Source organism: Schistocerca gregaria, chromosome 5, assembly GCF_023897955.1.
Source record: "Schistocerca gregaria isolate iqSchGreg1 chromosome 5, iqSchGreg1.2, whole genome shotgun sequence".
NCBI lineage: Eukaryota > Metazoa > Arthropoda > Insecta > Orthoptera > Acrididae > Schistocerca > Schistocerca gregaria.
The window spans coordinates 15,843,610-15,864,097 of NC_064924.1; the positions used below are offsets into that span (position 1 = coordinate 15,843,610).

Consider the following 20,488-nt stretch of genomic DNA (forward strand, 5'->3'; position numbering starts at 1 on the left):
TGAGTTTAAACACTTCCACTGGTCACCGAACTCCAGAGCCGAACATTGGTCAACGTTTCTGGGATGCCTTGCTACGTGATGATCAGAAGAGATCTCCACCCCCCTCGTACTTTTACGTATTTACGGAGAGCCCTGCAGGATTCATGTTGCCAGTTCCGTCCAGCAGCACTTCAAACATTAGACAAGCCCATGCCACATGCTGATGCGACACTTCTGCGTGCTTGACGGGACCCTATAGGATATTAAGCAGATGTGCCAGTTTCCTTGATTCTTCATTGTATAGCCCTAAGAAGCACAAACGCGAATTTATAGTGGCTGCTGTTTTTCACTGCAAAGCTTAAGAATTTCTTTCAGTAGTTTAGCTAATACCGAAACATCGTAATGAAAGTGATCATTAACGAAATGATAGGCAGTTCATCACGGAGCTGACGAATAAAACTGTAAGGCTGCAGATCGGCCGGCTTCCTATTGACGGAATCCTGCAAGCTCGACATGTCCCTCTTCTAGTAGGCCTGGCAAGGCCACCTTCACCTGCCAGCGTGCTCAGTACACGCAGGCACCTACGTTTGCCTCCAGTCGCTCCGCACCGCGACTGATCCTGAGCGCGCTACAGTGTTCAGTGCCGTGCTCGGGCCCTCTGGCAGCGCCGCCGCCGCTCCCGACCTCGGCCGCGGCCAGACGCCGCGCGCCGGCCGGCGTCCCTCGCGCCGGCGCATGCGCAGTGCTCGCCGGCCGCCGCGGCTCCGCCCGGCCGCGCCGGCCTCCGCCGCCCGCAGTCTCGGCCTGCCTCTGCCGCCGCCTCCGCCGCTGCCGGCTTCCGACGACGCACAGTGCCCGCTCCGCCCCGCCAGCTGCGCGCCTCCGCCACGCGTCACATCGCTCCCGCGCCGGGCCGGCATGGCTCGCTGCCTGCGCTCCATCGGCGGCTGATGGCGGCATGGATTACTGCCCTGGCGGTAAGCGAGCCTCAGCCACACGTGTGCAACGTTTGTCCGCGCTGGCGGGAGATTTGTCGTGTCCGCTACTGATTCGACCGTCGCGATCTTCCACAACTCCCGCAGATTATTTCATACGATTCCAAACGACGTCTGTTCCCCGTAAGACTGTTGTAACTTCGACGATTACCTTTCAGTGAATTTGCCTGTGATTTCAGACGACTTGTCCATTCAGCGCTCAAAGACCTATCGCGGCCGATAACGACGTAACAGTCGTTGTCTTGTTCCTCTGCACACTATGTAAGCGCGCTAATAAAGTTTTTCCACTAACCGTTGCTGATGAGCTACATGTACTCACAAAGTCCTACATCTTTCACCTGAAGCCTGTATGGGGCAAGTTGACTCAACGTAATTGTCACAAGCGCTGCAAAACAATAACGTCTTTCTGTGGTGCAGAGTAGCATTTTTGAGCAATTTCTTCTACACATTTACGATGACAATTTTGTTGGTGCGAGATAAGTATCGGCAGTACGACGAAAGTCTTTGTGAGGTCGAAATGACTTAGGGCCAGGATTCATAAAACGGGATGCAGTTATTGCGATGTGCTCCAATAGGCAAGACGACGGTCCACTGAAATATGTGTTGGGCAAATCCTCTCTGTCGGTAGTCATCGAACCTGGGAGTGTCTGGTCACGGTTGTAAATACGTATTTCTGGTTTTATCCAAACAGCGTCATCACCTTCATTCTACGCTCATGTCACTGGTAGGAAATTTACAATTTCCTTATTTACTCTGCGTTTTCGCCACTGTGGCAAACTTCGTTTTGATTGTGATTCATCCTGATACTCTATTTCTCGATTCAGTACTAGTGCCTATTTCTGACGGAGACATAATCAAAAAATAACACTTCTGGGTGTTCCATTTCTTTCCGTTAATTTACTATGGACTTTTAAAATTTTGTGCGTTACCTCCACCTGACACTGACAGGAGCTGAGTAAGTTCGATTGCTGTAGACTGTATATTAACAAGAAACATGACTTACGATGACACGTAAATCATCTTTATATTTTATGTATTAACGCTCTGCCTCTCGGAAGCATTTGTGTGGCATAACAGACTACAATCGGTATTCGTCAGTCATGTATTCAAAGCACACTCACTATCGTACACAGACACCCTTTTACCAACATCAGCACACACACATACACGCACACACACACACACACACACACACACACACACACACACACACACACAAACTCACATGTATGCAGTTTTTATTACGATAAACGACGACATTGTTCCGTGAATACATAGTTTCATACATAAGTACGTAGCGTTTTGTTTTCCATTTTGGTACTCCGGTTGCTATTGTTTTTTTATGGATTTTCAGTTTTTATATGTAGTTCACTGTTGCTGTTTGAGTTTACATTCTGTCATGTTGTTATTTGGATATAGCGAGTGGAACTATGGACACTAGAAAATGGAATGTCAAGCGGAGAAATCTGAACATTTTCGACATATTCTTCTGTTGAATGGAGAAGCGACAGCAGCGGAGGCAGCCAGAAATATTTGCGCCGTGTATGGGGATAACGCCACCGCACAGAGCGCGGCAGGACAAAGGTTTCCTCGTTTTAAGGGGGACCGTTTTGGCATTAGTCTTCACGTCCAGGAAGACCTTCGGCGGTTGATTAAGATCGTTTAAACGCTTTAATCCACAATCATCGACGTCACTGTACTGGAAAAATGGCAAATGTGATGAACTGTGGTCATTCCACCATCGTACATTTTCATTCGATGGCGAAAGTTAAAAAATCTGGTACCGCATGCTCTCAGCCAAAATCACAAAAGTCCTCGTGTGGCCATACTTTCATCTCTGCTTGCTCATTGTCAACTGGCTTGTTAACAGCGCTAACCATTTGTTACTGGTGACGAAAAGTGGTGTGTCTGTGCCAACATAAGGAACAGATTGTCATGGCTGAGTCCAAACATAGCAGCAACTCTCTGTACAAATCGTAGGAACATGTCGACTACGTTTACAGACGTAGGAGTGGGTCGAGGACTTGTTAAGGTGCGGAACCCAGTGTGTCGTCCTCTACGGCGAGTCTTCATCCGAGACAAGGGCATCGTCAGGATTGCACCAGGGAAGTGCGGTAAGACCGCTGTTGTTCTCTATACACACACATGATTTGGCGAACTGGGTGGGCAGCAATCTGCGGTTATTTGCTGATGATGCTGCAGTATACGGTAAGGTGTCGACATTTAATGACTAGGAGGATACTAGATGACTTACATAAAAGTTCCTGTTTGCGTGACGAATGGCAGCTAGCTCTAAACGTAGAAAAGGCTGGAGTGTACGAAAAGAAAACAAATCCGTAATCTTCGGATACAATGTTAGTAGTGTCTTGTTTGATACTGTTACGTCGTTCACATATCTAGCCGTAGCGTTGCAAAGCGATATGAAACTGAAAGAGAGTGTGAGTTCTTTGGTAGGTTGGTTGTTTCGCAGGAGGGGGCCAAACAGCGAGGTCATCGGTCCAGGCGGATTAGTGAACGATGGGGAAGGAAGTCGGCCATGCCCTTTAAGGAACTATCCCGGCATTTGCCTTAAGCGATTTAGGGGAATCACGGAAAATCTAAATCAGGATGCCCGGACGCGGGTTTGAACCGTCGTCCTCCCGAATGCGAATCAACTGCGCCACCTCACTCGGTGTTTTGCGGGGAAAGACGAATGGTCGACTTCGGTTTATTGGGAGAATTTTAGGAAAGTGTAGTTCACCTGTAAAAGAGATTGCATTTAGGGCGCTGTTGCAACCTATTCTTGAGAACTTCTTGAGTGTTTGGGATGCATAATGCATACAAGGTTGGATTAAAGGAAGACACCGAAGAACTTCGGAGGCGAGGTGCTAGATTTGTGACTGGTAGGTTCGAACAATATGCAAGTGTTACAGAGTTACTTTGGGAACTGAAATGTGAATCCATCTAGTAGAACAGCGACGGTGTGGTGTACTGCGAATTGCTTCCCCCAAGGTGTAGCCGTCGCTGCTGACCAGAAAAGCTGCGTGGACTGGTGTACTCCACTGTAACTTTTGACCGCATTCTACACTGACAAAAAACGCTATCCAAGAATTGAGTTGGGAAGTCATTCCGCACCCACCTTCTCCACATACCATTGCGCCCTCTGATTTTCACCTTTCCCGCCCTCTGTCTAACAACCTTCAAAAAACTTTCTTTCCAAATGAAAGTGCACTCCGAATATGGTTCGGCTAATTCTTTGCCTCGTAATTGGTAATTTCTACTGTCGCAGAATCGAAAAGTTACGCAGCGTTGGCAGACTGATGTAAATAGTGAATGAGAATATATTATTGATGGCTAAAGTCACTTTTGTGTTCATTTAAATTATGAAGAAACGCTCCAAACTCATGCACGAGCCCAATAAAAGGACACGAGCCCGCCGCTCCGGGCAGAGTGTTGGCAGCGCCCGGCTTGGCTGTCACTCGAGTGTCGGAACTGGGACTTTCCTCCCAGGCATCCCCAGCTGGTGACCTCTTTCTGCCCTTCCCGAATGGAAGGAAATCAATTTTGTTAGAGCTAAAATCTTATATTTCCCTGCATCCTTACATACTGAACACCACGCTATCAGTTTTCTAGTACGACGTTTAATGTTTGACAAGAAAATATGGACGCAGTTTTATTTCTTATCTGCTCGTCTGTAGTGTAGAATCATTATAACTGCACGAAAGTAACATCCTGTGGCAAGGAAAATAGTCTGCAGAAGACGTTATCCATCGTTTCTCATACACGACGGATGGCACATTTTAATAGTCTTATTATAGTTGGATAGCCGCCCTTCTGTCCTATCAGTTTCCGTTGTAGTCACGCAGCCTTTAACAAAGAGGACTACAAAAGTAAATTTTTTAGCTGTGATCTTTTGCACTGCCGTTACCGCAAATAACAAATGCTTAGTATTCGATTACAGCCTATGAATGATTCACACAGACATTGCGTAAACTGCCTAGCGTAAAGCTAAATAAATTCAAGTATTTTTGTCCCCTCAGGGGAGTTTATCCTTCTTACTGTTTTACACTTGGAATATTTTAACCAGTGGTTTCTTAAGGTCTGCAGTTTAGTACATCAGAATAATTTATTATTAATAGTTTCATATTATTGGCTGCCTCTCAAGTGTATATGCCAGTTTGAGAACAGATATTAGTGAAACGTTTCCTTTTTTTCTTCAATAAATCCACTGAATGAGAGAGAGAAACAGAGGTAACACTAGAAAGCAGGCCGGCCGGGGTGGCCGAGCGGTTCTGGGCGCTACAGTCTGGAACCGCGCGACCGCTACAGTCGCAGGTTCGAATCCTGCCTCGGGCATGGATGTGTGTGATGTCCTTAGGTTAGTTAGGTTTAAGTAGTTCTAAGTCTATGGGACTGATGACCTCAGCAGTTAAGTCCCGTAGTGCTCAGAGCGATCTGAACTAGGCAGCAGCAAACAAAATAAGAATAAGAAGAAATAAAGGTACAGGTTATCTGGTCGACGTAGGCAATGAAAAATATGTATTTTTGAATAAACGTCCGTCAGGTATTACTGTTACTTAGCTATATGTGTCCCGAAAGCTTCGTCTTGGGCGTTTCTGGGTTTCTGTGGCTGTTTCTGGTCGTGGCCTGGTGAAGCAGCCGCCCCTGAATTCTACTTGACTCTGCTCCGCTGCCAACACCACGCTGACGCTCCTGAATTGTGTTAACGCTCCTACGTAGCTCGGACGTAGTTGGTTCGAAACCTGGTCGTGGTGTGTTTGGCCAGAAACGGTAGCAGAGATGATGGCGAAAACTTCCTCATTACCTGACCTTGCACCAATGGCACGAGTCAAATTCTAAACATCGCTGTCGTGTGTCTCGGAATTCGGCCGTGTTGAGACGTCGTCCAATATCATCCAGCCTACTCGTTGCTTCACCATCCTTCAACCCCTCTCCAAATGTGCTCTCGACAGTAGTACGCCAACAGGCGAACAGCTTCGCCGTTTCAGAGATTCTCGTCTCCCGCTGCAGAGCCACAATATTGTCCCCTTTATCAAAACCGCTTATATCAGTGACTTCCACATTTGTGGCCGTAACGCCGCTATAATCACAGCCCATTCGTCTCTCTTGTGCTGGAATTCTTTCCTTACTACTTCACGTGTCTCACCACCACCACGAGGCCTTCACTCTCGAGGTGGCCACTGGTCGTAATGTTTGGCCCATCAGTGTGTGCTGTGCTTGACCACACGTGAATACGACAGAAATTGGAGTCCCACATGTCCAGGCGTTTAGAAATAAATAATGGCAGGAGTTACGTTAGCGTAGCTTTCCGGAAGCGGTTGGCGCGTAGGAAAGAGCTGAGGAAGGTAATCCTAGAATCGTGGTGTCGAGACTACTGCGGATATTTTATAATTTCATTTCTTACGTTACTTACAATTGAAACAAATCTTAATAATGTTCAATATATAGTAGTTATTAACATTGTCTTGAGAAGCGTCGCTCGGGCCAGGGGCTGTTGTTGTCCTTGGCGTAATTTCACATTAAAAACGAATTCCTCCAGCTGTATTTAAGCTGTCGATTTTATTTTGGCAACTACTTTCAACGTTGTAACAACGTCATCTTCAGGCCCATACAGTTGTTGACGTCAACTGCGTGCGGCAGATACTAGAAGTCCGTGGTGAGATATAGATATGGACAGCTGGAGGAATTTCTTGATTTTTAATATAAATTTATACCACCTGACGTTCCACCGTCCTCCATTTCAACTATGGATGTATCAAGATTAACGTAAGTTACTTTAAGTTCGATTAGGTAGCGTGTAAGCCTGAGGACCGATGACCTCAGCAGTTTGGTCCTATAGGAACAAAATTCCAAAACATTTTTAAAATGCTGAAAAGGAGGACTCTGCAAATAACTTTCCAAGAAATAATTGTAATTAAACGGTACAGGACTTAGCACGCCCTGAGTTTACCAACCTTCGGGCAGCCCTGTGCAGCTGCACGTGAACAGTAGGTTCCCGGTGGCGCGAGTCCGTAGGCCGCTGGGGGCAACGCTAGTTACCACTGAGGACCTCATTCGCTTGCTACCTCTCAACTCCTTTTCATGCAATTAATGAAAATATTAATAAACATAACATGTAGAAGGCTATTTCGGTTTGTTCGCAGTGTAAATAACGTAAAAGAAGAAAAGAGGTAATATCAGTGGCGGTCTCGACCCAACGACTCTTAAGAATCTTAAATCACTTCCCCTGCAGCAATGGCTTCACCAAAACTACGCTATGAGTCGACCGTTTCGAAAATCCATTATGTCCATGTAACAATAGTTCCCAGAAACGAGAAAAAACTGCCACTCAGTTGTGTTTTGGTTTTTACTGTTAGTCTTAATTTGTTACAATTTTCTTTTATATTCTGTATTTATATTCATATTTCCCATAAATCACAAGAGATTTTTTAATTTAAAATAAATATTGTATTTTAAGATAACGACTTTTGGAACTTTTATACGGACATAATTGTTCCTGGAAACGTTTGGTTTGAAAATGGTAGGTACAAATGAAAAATAACATAGGCATACCGTAACATTTATTCGTGTTACAAAATTATTAGTGACCACAAGAAAAAATAACATAGTAGTTACCTACTCATTAACTGTTTTGAACAATTGCCGTCAACTTTGTATTAATATAGGACGCCACTGTAACATCACTACTTTATTACATGAAATACTGATCTGCACCTCAGACTCACCAGGGAGATGTCCGACATTAGATTTTTTCATCCAGTTCAACTTCGGACTGCTGTTTGAAGATATTCTTGTAGAATGAAAGTTCATTAATGTCCATCCAGCCTAGTCCATAGTGCTTATGTAAAAGAACTGTTACATATGTGAACTGTTACATCTGCGATTTTTTCTGATTTTACCATTACAGATTTACGTATCTCTGGTGTTTTTAGTGCCATCCAGGATTTACCCTTTTGCAGATACATTTACCACATCCTCTATCAGTGTCGCAGCTTTGTTCCCCGTTAACACTGGTAGTGCTCTGATCTTTCTGTTTAATTCTACATCTTCATCTACATCTACACGGGAACTCTGCAAACCACATTTAAATGCCTGGCAGAGGGTTCATCGAACCACCTTCACAATTCTCTATTACTCAAATCTCGTATAGCACGCAGGAAGGAAGAGCACCTATATCTTTCCGTGCGAGCTCTGATTTCCCTTACATTTACCACATCCTCTATCAGTGTCGCAGCTTTGTTCCCCGTTAACACTGGTAGTGCTCTGATCTTTCTGTTTAATTCTACATCTTCATCTACATCTACACGGGAACTCTGCAAACCACATTTAAATGCCTGGCAGAGGGTTCATCGAACCACCTTCACAATTCTCTATTACTCAAATCTCGTATAGCACGCAGGAAGGAAGAGCACCTATGTCTTTCCGTGCGAGCTCTGATTTCCCTTATTTTTTCGTGGTGACCTTTCCTCCCTATGTAGGTCGATGTCAACAAAATATTTTCGTATTCGGAGGAGAAAGTTGGTGACTGGAATTTCGTAAGAAGATTCTGTCGCTACGAAAAACGCCTTTCTTTTAATGATTCCAGCCCAAATCCCGTAGCATTTCTGTGACACTCTGTCCCGTATTTCGCGATAATACAAAACGTGCAGCCTTTCTTTGAACTTTTTCGATGTGCTCCGTCAGTCCTATCTGGCAAGGATCTCACGCCGAGCAGCAGTATTCTTAAAGAGGACGGACAAGCGTAGTGTAGCCAGCGTCCTTAGTAGGTCTGTTACATTTTCTATGTGTCCTGCCAGTAAAACGCAGCCATTGTTTAGCCTTCCCCACAACATTTTCTACGTGTTCTTTCCAATTTTAGTTGATCGTAATTGTAATATCTAGGTATTTAGTTGAATTTACGGCTTTAAGATCACACTGATTTATCGTGTAACCGAAGTTCCTTTTATCACTCATGTTCATGATCTCACACTTTTCGTTATTTAGAGTCAACTGCCACTTTTCGCACCATTCAGATATTTTTTATAAATCGTTTTGCAGTTTGTTTTGATGTCCTGATGACTTTATTAGTCGATAAACGACAGCATCATCTGCAAACCACCGAAGATGGCTGCTCACATTGTGTCCCAAATCGTTTATATAGGTAAGGAACAGCAAGGGGCTTACAACATTATCTTGGGGAACGCCTGAAATCACTTCTGTTTTACTCGATGACTTTCAGTCAGTTACTACGAACTGTGACCTCTGACGGGAAATCACAAAAAATGGGTCAAATGGCTCTGAGCACTATGGGACTCAACTGCTGTGGTCATTAGTCCCCTAGAATTTAGAACCACTTAAACGTAACTAACCTAAGGACATCACCCACATCCATGCCCATGGCAGGATTCGAACCTGCGACCGTAGCACTCACAGGGTTCCGGGGAAATCACAAATACAGTCACATAACTAAGACGATATTCCATAAGCACGCATTTTCACTACGTGCCTCTTGTGTGGTACAGTGTCAAAAGCCTTCCGGAAATCCAGGAATACGGAATCGATATGAAATCCCTTGTCAATAGCACTCAGCACTTCATGTGAATAGAGAGGTAGTTGTGTTTCACAGGAATGATGGTTTCTAAACCCATGTTGACTGTGTGTCAAAAGACCATTTCCTTCGAGGTAATTCATAATGTTCGAACACAATATATGTTCTAAAATTCTGCTGAATATCGTCGTTAACGAAATGGGCCTGTAATTTAGTGGATTACTCCTACTACCTTTCTTGAATGTTGGTGTGACCTGTGCAACTTTCAAGTCTTCGTCGAGCGAACGGTTGTATATGATTGTTAAGTATGGAGCTAATGCATCAGCATAGTCGGAAAGGAACCTAATTGGTATACTGTCCTACCAAGAATACTTGCTTTTATTAAATGATTTCAGTTGCTTCACTACTCCGAGGATATTTACTTCTACGTTACTCATGTTGGCAGCTGTTCTCGATTCGAATTCTGGAATGTTTACTACTTCTTCTTTTGTGATTTCGGAAGGCTGTGTTTAGTGACTCTGCTTTGGCAGCACTGTCGTCGATAGTATCCCCATTGCTATCGCGCAGAGAAGGCATTGATTATATCTTGCCGCTAACATACTTCACATACGACCACAATCTCCTTGGATTTTCTGTCAGGTTTCGAGACAAAGTTACGTTGTGGAAACTGTTGAAGGTTTCTCGCATTGAAGTCCGTGCTAAATTACGAGCTTTCGTAAAAGATCACCAATCTTTGGGATTTTGCATCAGTTTAAATTTGGCACGTTTGTTTCGTTGTTTCTAACCCGTATTGTGTACCAAGGAGGGTCAGCTCCGTCGTTTGTTAATTTATTTGATATAAAGCTCAATTTCTGCCGATACTACTTCTTTGAATTTAAGCCATGTCTGGTCTAGACTTGTATTATTAATTTGGAATGAGTGGAGATTGTCTCTCAGGAAGGCGTCAAGAGAATTTTTTTTTTTGATTAGGTATATTTTTGGCTTATTTTTCAAGGATTTGGGGATTACAAAATTCAATCTAGCTCACTAATCCCTGTATCGGTTTTGATGCTCGTTATTAGCTCAGGATTATTTGTTGCTAACCCTTTTTGAAGGGTTAAACTGAAAGTACCTTTTAGTGGGAGGCTTCACGTTTAGAATCTTGACGATGACTTTCAGTCAGCAACGTTTACCTCCGATCCAAGTTTGCAGATAGTCCCAAGATTCAGATAATGTCATGACAGTCACTGGGGTTCAAGACAGTCGTTTCTCAAGGTAATTCATTTTCTGTCCGGCCAACCAGTCTTTATTCTACAAAATGTATTAGCTCCAAATTCCAACTTGAGAGGTATACCAATACGAAAAATATAAAATACAAAAAGGTAAACATAAAGTTTTATTTGCCTCACTAGGGGAATTAATACATTATTTCAGAAATGGTTCTAAGTACGTTGTGACTTAACATCTGAGGTCATCAGTCCCCTAGACTTAGAAACTACTTAAACCTAACTAACCTAAGGACATCACACACATCCATGCCCGAGGTAGGATTCGAACCTGCGACCCTAGCAGAAGCGTGGATCAGGACTGAAGCGCCTAGAACCGCTCGGTCACAACTGCCGGCTGTAGTATTTAAAATGTATTCTTAATACGATTTGACACATGTACTGAAATAACGGGTTTTGGTAATGTATCTTTTTCAGAGCGTTAAATATGCACTGTAGAGAACTGTTTTACGTCCTGTATTGTTGTCGAGATTTAACTTCTACTGGATATGTATATAACGGAGTCTGGAACTTGAGATGAACTTCGGAGTTAACGTGTAACAGCAATACTTGTATGGCTCGTGTCTCATGCGACCCACAGCTTAAACGCAGTCTATTTCTGAACGCTTGGCCATCTGGAGTTTCCAGTCCTGTCACTTTCATTTCTGACCAAGCCCGGCACATGCCACTAGTGTAGACAAAATCGGTGGTGACGATAAGGCGCGATCCCTTTGCTAAACCCCTGCCCGGCCATCGAGATACATCTTTAGCCTCATTTCTCTGAATTGCTTAAGGTGGCTGTCGGGATGATTCATTTTATAGGCCGGTTTCACTCCATGTATTCACCGTATTGGAGCTCCGCCTGTAGTGACCTCGCCGTCGACGGCACGGTGAGCCGCAGCCTGCCCTTAGCCTGCAGCGTCGTGCCGGCTGACCCCTCTGTTTTACTGCCTGAGCCACGGAGGCCGCGGCTGCCCCAGACAGAGCCGCGTGTTGCGCCGTTAGCATCTCGCCCTGCATCTGCGTTTACCCACGGCAGCACTCACACACCGGCAGATGCCTAATGAAGCTCTCCGGCGAGTGCTGGAGTCCAGCGCCGCTCGTTGCCCGTCTGCTGGCCACGAACCTCGGGAGGGCGGCTTCTCTACACTCCTCCTCCGGTCCTCCGGCCTCCGCTACTTTTTATTTTTTTGTGGCTTAGCGTTGCTTGCTGGTTGTCAATATCAACCGATACAGCATGTCTCTTACGAATGCTAGCTTTAAGGGGAAAATCACTGAGTCTTTCATGCGTACTGCATCTAGGGATATTGCTGTTCATGTGCTAAGAGCTAAGGCTCACAGCTTCGAGTGCGCATATTGATTATAATATATCGGGTGATCAAAAAGTCAGTATAAATTTGACAACTTAATAAACCACGGAATAATGTAGATAGAGAGGTAAAAATTGACACACATGCTTGGAACGACATGGGGTTTTATTAGAAGAAGATACGTCACAAAATGTCCCACTGGTGGCGCTGGACAGCAAAATTGCTACTGTGACGGGTAAGAGGTACGCCGATATGTTACAGAATCGCATCATCCCCAGCCTGGATGATAAACACCTGCTGGAACGTACGATGTTTATGCAGGATGGCGCTCCACCCCACATTGCTAGACGCGTGAAAGATCCCTTGCGCGCGTCGTCTGGTGGTGATCGTGTGCTCTGCCGCCACTTTCGTCATGCTTGGCCTCACAGGTCCGCAGACCTCAGTCCGTGCGATTATTGTCTTTGGGGTTACATGAAGTCGCAAGTGTATCGTGATCGACCGACATCTCTAGGGATGCTGAAAGACAACATCCGACGCTAATGCCTCACCATAACTCCGGATATGCTTTACAGTCCTGTTCACAACATTATTCCTCGACTACAGGTATTGTTGAGGAATTCTGGTGGACATATTGAGCATTTCCTGTAAAGAACATCATCTTTGCTTTGTCTTACTTTGTTATGCTAATTATTGCTATTCTGATCAGATGAAGAGCCATCTGTCGGACATTTTTTGAAGTTTATATTTATTTTTTATTTTTTTGTTTGGTTCTAATAAAACCCCGTGTCGTTCCAAGCATGTGTGCCAATTTGTACCCCTCTATGTACATTATTCCGTGATTCATTCAGTTTTCTAATTTATACTGGCTTTTGGATCACCCGGTATGAATCTCACACACGTTATTATATTCTTAAGCAACTAAGTTAGTCATTAATCCATTCATTAATACACTTTAAGGGTACATAATTCATGGAATAGCGATATTCACATATACAGATAGCGATAGTTTCGCGTACACGAGATACGAAAGTCCAGTGTCATTTGTACTCCGATGGAATTATAGCCGTGCGAAGGAAATTAACAGACTTTGAACATAGAATGGTACTTGGAGCATGGGAGAATGGGAATCGAATATTCAGAGATCCAAATTGTTAAGGGCGTGCCGAGAATACAACACGTCAGGCATTACTTCTCACCGTGGACAACGCAGTGTGGCGACGGTCTTCACTTAACGACCGAGAGCTGCAGCGTTTGCGTAGAGTAGTCAGTGTTGACAGACAAGTAACACTGCGTGGAATAACCGCAGAAATTAATGTGGGACGTACAACGAATGTACGCGTTAAGAGACTGCTGCAAATTTGGCGTTAACGGACTAAGGCAGCAGACGACTGACACAGGTGCGTTTGCTAACACCTGCAACAACTCTCCTGGTCTCGTGACCGGATCGGTTGAACCTTAGACGACTGGAGAAACGTCACCTGGTCAGATTAATCCCGACTTCGCTTGGTAGAGATGACGCAGGGTTTAGAGTGTGGCACAGACATCACGAAGCAACGGATCCAGGTTGTCAACAAGGGACTGCGCAAGCTGGGGGTGACTTCATAATGGTGAGGGCTGTGTTTATATGGAATGGACTCGGTCCCCTGGTCCAGCTGAACTGATCGTTGACTGGAAATGGTTATGTTCGGGTATCTGGAGACCATTTGCGGCCATTCATGGACTTCATGTGCCCAAACAACCAAGGAATTTTTCTTTTGTTTGACAGTCCGCCGTGTCAGAAGGCGACAGTTGTTCGCGATTGGTTTAAGGAACTCTCTGCACATTTCGAGCGAATGGTATGGCCACCCATATCGGCCGACATGGATCCTATGGATCAATTGCAGGACATAACCCAGAGGTCATTTCGTGCACAGGGTACTGCACCTGCAACACTTGTGCAGGTACGGGTGGCTGTAGAGACAGTATGGACCTGTGGAGTCCACGTCGCGTCGGGCCACCACACTGCGCCTTGTAAAACGACGGCCGCCGTGGAGTTAAGAGGCAGGCCCACCTTGCGACACTTACCACCCCGCTGTAAGGTGGCTGCAAAAGGACTTAATAACTTCAAATGCGTATACAATTTTATTGAGAGGACTTAGACATGATACTAACGTGTCATGTTGTAGCCAAAGGTTCCTTCATTTATGTTGCATTACCGAATTTCGCTGCTAGATACGTATGAAAGTTGAAAATCAGAATGTCAGACTTCACAAAATGGGAATGTGCTCGTTGCGTGCTTTGGATGACAGAAATAGTCAGCAACAATGCGTCACGTAATAAAACCTACCAGTTGCGATATAATCCTACGGATCACCCCCTAAAAACGCTGGTGTATGATTTATCCTCAAAATCAATAGCCATAAGTTTCTTTTTATGTTCAAAATTGGATGTTCGCCAATCTTTACGCTCCTGCAGTTCCTAACAATATTTACCCGTAGGTAGTTATTACGGACATAACTTCTTATTTCTTTGAAAACGAGTTTGCACATGGTATAGAATAGATGAAATACCATACGCAATAAACTGTTACTATAGTCATAAATATCATTCAAGCGAAGCGAAACACACATTTTGATGTCTACTGCTTGTAACTCTATGTTCTTTCAGTCTGTATTAAACGACCAGAGTGGCGTCACACACGTTTCCTGAGGTTGGGATAAAATAGAGAGCAGCTACAGCAGACGAAGACGAAGAGCGAAATGAGCAGAACGGCCGGACTGAATACACTGAAAAAGAGCATCAAGATGCGCGAGGCATCCAGGATAGTACTGAACTATGTTAATTTGTAATAGTTTAAAAATTCCATAGGTCTGGAAGTCGATCTTTTATTGGCTACTCACTTTGTCGTTACATTTTGCCAATATATTATTTGGTATGAGCAGCAGCTAATGAAGTATGCAGTATTAATTTATGTCTACGCGAGGGCAATCCCGGGCTCATGACCGTGGGATGTGTTAAAATCTAGTTCCTGAAAATGTAGTAATTTTAATTAAGGACCCTTTCTTATCAGTATGGTTGTCAGCAGATTCAGAACAATCAAGCGATCAAAAGAAAATCAACATATCCTGTAGCCCTAGCGTGTGTATGTCAACCTTTCGTAACAACCGAACCTTTAGTCCTGTCAAGGAAAAAGCCACATACAAATCTATCGTGCATTCGAACACGCAAATGTGACCCTCTGTCAGGATTTGGAAGATTTGACCGCGTGTGTGTCTAATGGACGAAGGGGTCGGACTATAATCTTGAATTTGGTGAAATTAACAGGAAAACCAAATGGACTATAACCTTGGGAGTCAATGAAAGTAGTAAAATCATAAATGAATAAAAAGAATGAATGGTCGCCAGCCCAATTAGGCACATTACATTGGAAATATATGTTTAAGAAAATTGAATATTGGTTATTGAAGCTACTTTCGTTGAGATTTCCCTTTGAAAAGGAGACAGGGTACAAACTGACAGTGCAATTTTAACTGTGCTTACAGCAGTTACCAATAACGCACACGCCAGTAAATCATAGGGAACAGATTTGACAGCTACATTCAAAAGCATGACTTAGGCAAGTACAAAAATGCTAATGCATGAACTGCGGTAACTAAATTTGGACACGTCTTAACTGACATGACATAACAAACAAAAACGAATAATATCACAAATACAATGTTTAAGCTCCTCCACACATACACGTTTTCCTTGGCAACAGTGCTAGTTAAATTTTTTTGCTAATAAGTGGAGAATATGATGAGGACGCATAAACTAGTATAGTTTTACTAGTCAACGCCCTATGATTATTACAGTAGAAAAGACTAATTCAGAAAGTTAATCATTCAATTCACTTGGAGTAGTTCATAATTTACTTTGCAAGACAATAAAATTCAAAACTGGGCTAAATTAACTTCAAAAAAGGGAACCATTCATGATATAAATCAAAACCACACTACTTTTAAAATAAGCTTAACTTATTTGTCTTTTTTATCACCTGTGAGGCAGGTATTCTAGACACAATCTTGCACCGTAATCCTACAAAACTGTATTTTGTAACAAACTAGCGATACTTAAGCAAAAGCCTATCCAACTTCACTTTTGTGGTTTAACATTAACTACTCCTTTTATATTAGAAAAAAACATTTTTAAACACCTGAATGCAAGAATTGTTCATTTAAATCAGGATACTCGGTTTTAGTATCAATTAGGTAGAGTTCAAAAAGGTTCAAATGGCTCTGAGCACTATGGGACTTAACATCTGTGGTCATTAGTCCCCTAGAACTTAGAACTACGTAAACCTAACTAACCTAAGGACATCACATACATCCATGCCCGAGGCAGGATTCGAACCTGCGACAGTATCGGTCACGCGGCTCCAGACTGAAGCACGGTCACACCAGCCGGCAATTAGGTAAGGGCCCTGCATTCGTTCGTGATCAGGATAGTATATATGGTTCTGGATATGGATTTATAATGCTGTGATTATTATTACAACCTCACACAAGTTAACTGGCTCATGGCCAGATACATTACTGACTGTATGAAGTTAGAGCAGGAGTGGCGAAGATTGGAGTAAGCGACATGGCGGCTAACTGTACTCACGGGTTTTGATGTTCGAATACTCCATAAAATCTCTTCTTGGCGTCGGATTTTCAACATATTAGAGCAATTCTTTATGCCGAGAATACTAAATAAAAGCCGGATGCACATCCGAGGCAAATCCTTCACACAGCAGCTTCCAGTTGCCTCTCTTGGCACCGTCGAAGTGTACCGAGCTACGGCCAGCCACATACTGCCTACTTTTCACACAAAGGAGCCGCTCAGTTCGACCACCAAAACCAGCTATTACATCGCGCCATTCCACTTCCGTTGCGGTGGACTTCCCTACAGCTTTTACATGTTACACATACAACTGCCCTAAGCATGAACCAGCTTTAAGTAAACATTTTCTCTTATGGACATACACATTTACAAAAATTTATCGTTTTAACTTATCCTTTTGCTTTTTTCGTATGTTGTTGTTGTGGTCTTCAGTCCTGAGACTGGTTTGATGCAGCTCTCCATTCTACCCTATCCTGTGCAAGCTCCTTCATCTCCCAATACCTACTCCAACCTACATCCTTCTGAATCTGCTTAGTGTATTCATCTTTTGGTCTCCCTCTACGATTTTTACCCTCCACGCTGCCCTCCAATTCTAAATTGGTGATCCCTTGATGCCTCAGAACATGTCCTACCAACCGATCCCGTCTTCTAGTCAAGTTGTGCCACAAACTTCTCTTCTCCCCAATCCTATTCAATACCTCCTCATTAGTTAAGTGATCTACCCACCTAATCTTCAACATTGTTCTGTAGCACCACATTTCCAAAGCTTCTATTCTCTTCTTGTCCAAACTATTTATTGTCCATGTTTCACTTCCATACATGGCTACAATCCATACAAATACTTCCAGAAACGACTTCCTGGCACTCAAATCTATACACGATGTTAACAAATTTCTCTTCTTCAGAAACGCTTTCCTTCCCATTGCCAATCTACATTTTATATCCACTCTACTTCGACAATCATCAGTTATTTTACTCCCCAAATAGCAGAACTCCTTTACTACTTTAAGTGTCTCATTTCCTAATCTAATTCCCTCAGCATCACACGACTTAATTCGACTACATTCCATTATCCTCGTTTTGCTTTTGTTGATGTTCATCTTATACCCTCCTTCCAAGACACTGTCCATTCCGTTCAACTGCTCTTCTAACTTCTTTGCTGTCTTTGACAGAATTACAATGTCATCTGCGAACCTAAACGTTTTATTTCTCCTCCATGGATTTTAATACCTACTCCGAATTTTTCTTTTGTTTTCTTTACTGCTTGCTCAATATACAGGCTACAACCCTGTCTCACTCCCTTCCCAACCGCTGCTTCCCTTCGTGCCATTCGACTCTTATAACTGCCATCTGGTTTCTGTACAAATTGTAAATAACCTTTCGCTCCCTGTATTTTACCCCTGCCCCCTTTAGAATTTGAAAGAGAGTATTCCAGTCAACATTGTCAAAAGCTTTCTCTAAGTCTACAAATGCTAGAAACGTAGGTTTGCCTTTCCATAATCTTTCTTCTAAGGTAAGTCGTAAGGTCAGTATTGCCTCACGTGTTCCAACATTTCTACGGAATCTAAACTAATATTCTCCGAGGTCGGCTTCTACCAGTTTTTCCATTCGTCTGTAAATAATTCGCGTTACTATTTTGCAGCTTTGAGTTATTAAACTGATAGTTCGGTAATTTTCACATCTTTCAACACCTGCTTTCTTTGTGATTGGAATTATTATATTCTTCTTGAAGTCTGAGGGTATTTCGCCTGTCTCGTACATCTTGCTCACCAGATGGTAGAGTTTTTTCAGGACTTGCTCTCCCAAGGCCGTCAGTAGTTTTAATGAAATGTTGTCTACTCCTGGGGCCTTGTTTCGACTCAGGTCTTTCAGTGCTCTGTCAAACTCTTCACGCACTATCGTATCTCCCATTTCATCTTCATCTACATCCTCTTCCATTTCCATAATATTGTCCTCCAGTACATCGCCCTTGTATAGACCCTCTATATACTCCTTCCACTTTTCTGCTTTCCTCTCTTTGCTTAGAATTGGGTTTCCATCTGAGCTCTTGATATTCATACAAGTGCCTCTCTTTTCTCCTAAAGTCTCTTTAGTTTTGCTGTAGGTTTTATCTATCTTACCCCTAGTGAGATAAGCCTCTACATCCTTACATTTGTCCTCTAGCCACGCCTGCTTAGCCATTTTGCACTTCCTGTCGATCTCATGTTTGAGACTTTTTTTCATATATGCATTACAAAACTCTAATTTTCTTGTCACATATCAAGGAGTACAAATAGATCAGAATACATACTCCATAATTACAGATATCCCCGCATGAACCATGGACCTTGGCGTTGGTGGGGAGGCTTGCGTGCCTCAACGACACAGATAGCCGTACCGTAGGTGCAACGACAATGGAGGGGTATCTGTTGAGAGGACAGACAAATGTGTGGTTCCTGAAGAGGGGCAATAGCCTTTTCAGTAGTTGCAGGGGCAACAGTCTGGATGATTGACTGATCTGGCCGTGTAACACTAACCAAAACAACCTTGCTGTGCTGGGGTTGCGAACGTCTGAAAGCAAGGGGAAACTACAGCCGTAATTTTCCCCGAGGGCATGCAGCTTTACTGTATAGCATGGAGAGCTGCATCAAACCAGTCTCAGGACTGAAGACCACAACAACAACAACAATTGCAGATACACAGTTACGTAATGTAAACCTACTTCTAATCGATATAAGTGTTACAAGCACAGAAATTTATCATAGTTTGGCTATAGCTGGCACCGAAACTTTGGCCCAGTTGAAATTTTCAATAAACAATATCTTTTAAACTTATTTAGTCTGGGTTAATGTAAATATGTTACTGAAAAGAGCTCTTTAATTTTGAAAGCACTCTTTCCTTCCAAGTTAACCTGTTGGCTTATAGAATTTCCCTATGACTGGGTATACTAAATTATAAAATTGCAATCACTTTTGATATCCATAATTTCTGAGCAACTAATGAGCTCATTGAAATCAAGGCAACGAACTGAGGGATCTGAATAGTAAAGTTTGTTGGAGAATTTTGTTTCTACCATTTTCATAATATGCGTACTATGTGCTTAATGCAGGAACTGTAACAACGACAGTTACACAAGAGAGATGACGAAAATTGAATGTAGACCTTAATACATGAAATAGGATTGCACACAAAGGGCCTCAACCATCTGTGTCACAAAAGAATCAACAATTTCGTAGTGAGTACCATAAGAAACCTCGTAGTAGAACTACAGTTTTCTCCTGGCATCAGAATTTCGTTCGAACTGATTGTACTGTTCGTCATAACGAATTTCTAACTCGCCCAGGAGTCTCTGAGTCCGTCGTCCAGCGGTTGAGATAGAGGTTTTTGTTCGGATTCCCGGGGAATATTGCTGCGCGGTGTGGGATCCTTACCAGATGGGATTGACGGAGGACATCAAAAGGGTGCAAAAAAGGGCAGCTCGTTTTCTATTATCACGTAATAGGGGAGAGAGTGTGGTAGATATGATACGCGAATTGGGATGGAAATCATTACAGCAAAGACGTTTTTCGTCGCGGCGAGGTATTTTTACGAAATTTCAGTCACCAACTTTCTCTTCCGAATACGAAAATATTTTGTTGAGCCCAACCTACATAGGTAGTAATGATCATCAAAATAAAATAAATCAGAGCTCGAACACAAAGGTTTAGGTGTTCGTTTTTCCCGCGCGCTGTTAGGGAGTGGAATGGTAGAGAGATAGTATTATTGTGGTTCGATGAACCCTCTGCCAAGCACTTAAATGGGAATTGCAGAGTAGTCATGTAGATGTAGACG

At 43.3% G+C, this 20,488-nt stretch overlaps 1 protein-coding gene across 1 annotated transcript in view; it reads left to right on the forward strand.

Annotated features, from left to right (window-relative positions):
• Positions 1–793: 793 nt before the first annotated feature.
• Positions 794–20,488, forward strand: part of LOC126272749 (lachesin-like) — a 398,134-nt gene continuing 378,439 nt past the window's right edge. Inside the window, exon 1 of the mRNA XM_049975849.1 lies at positions 794–956. The gene's annotated coding sequence lies outside the window, so the exon portion shown is untranslated. The remainder of the gene's footprint in view (positions 957–20,488) is intronic.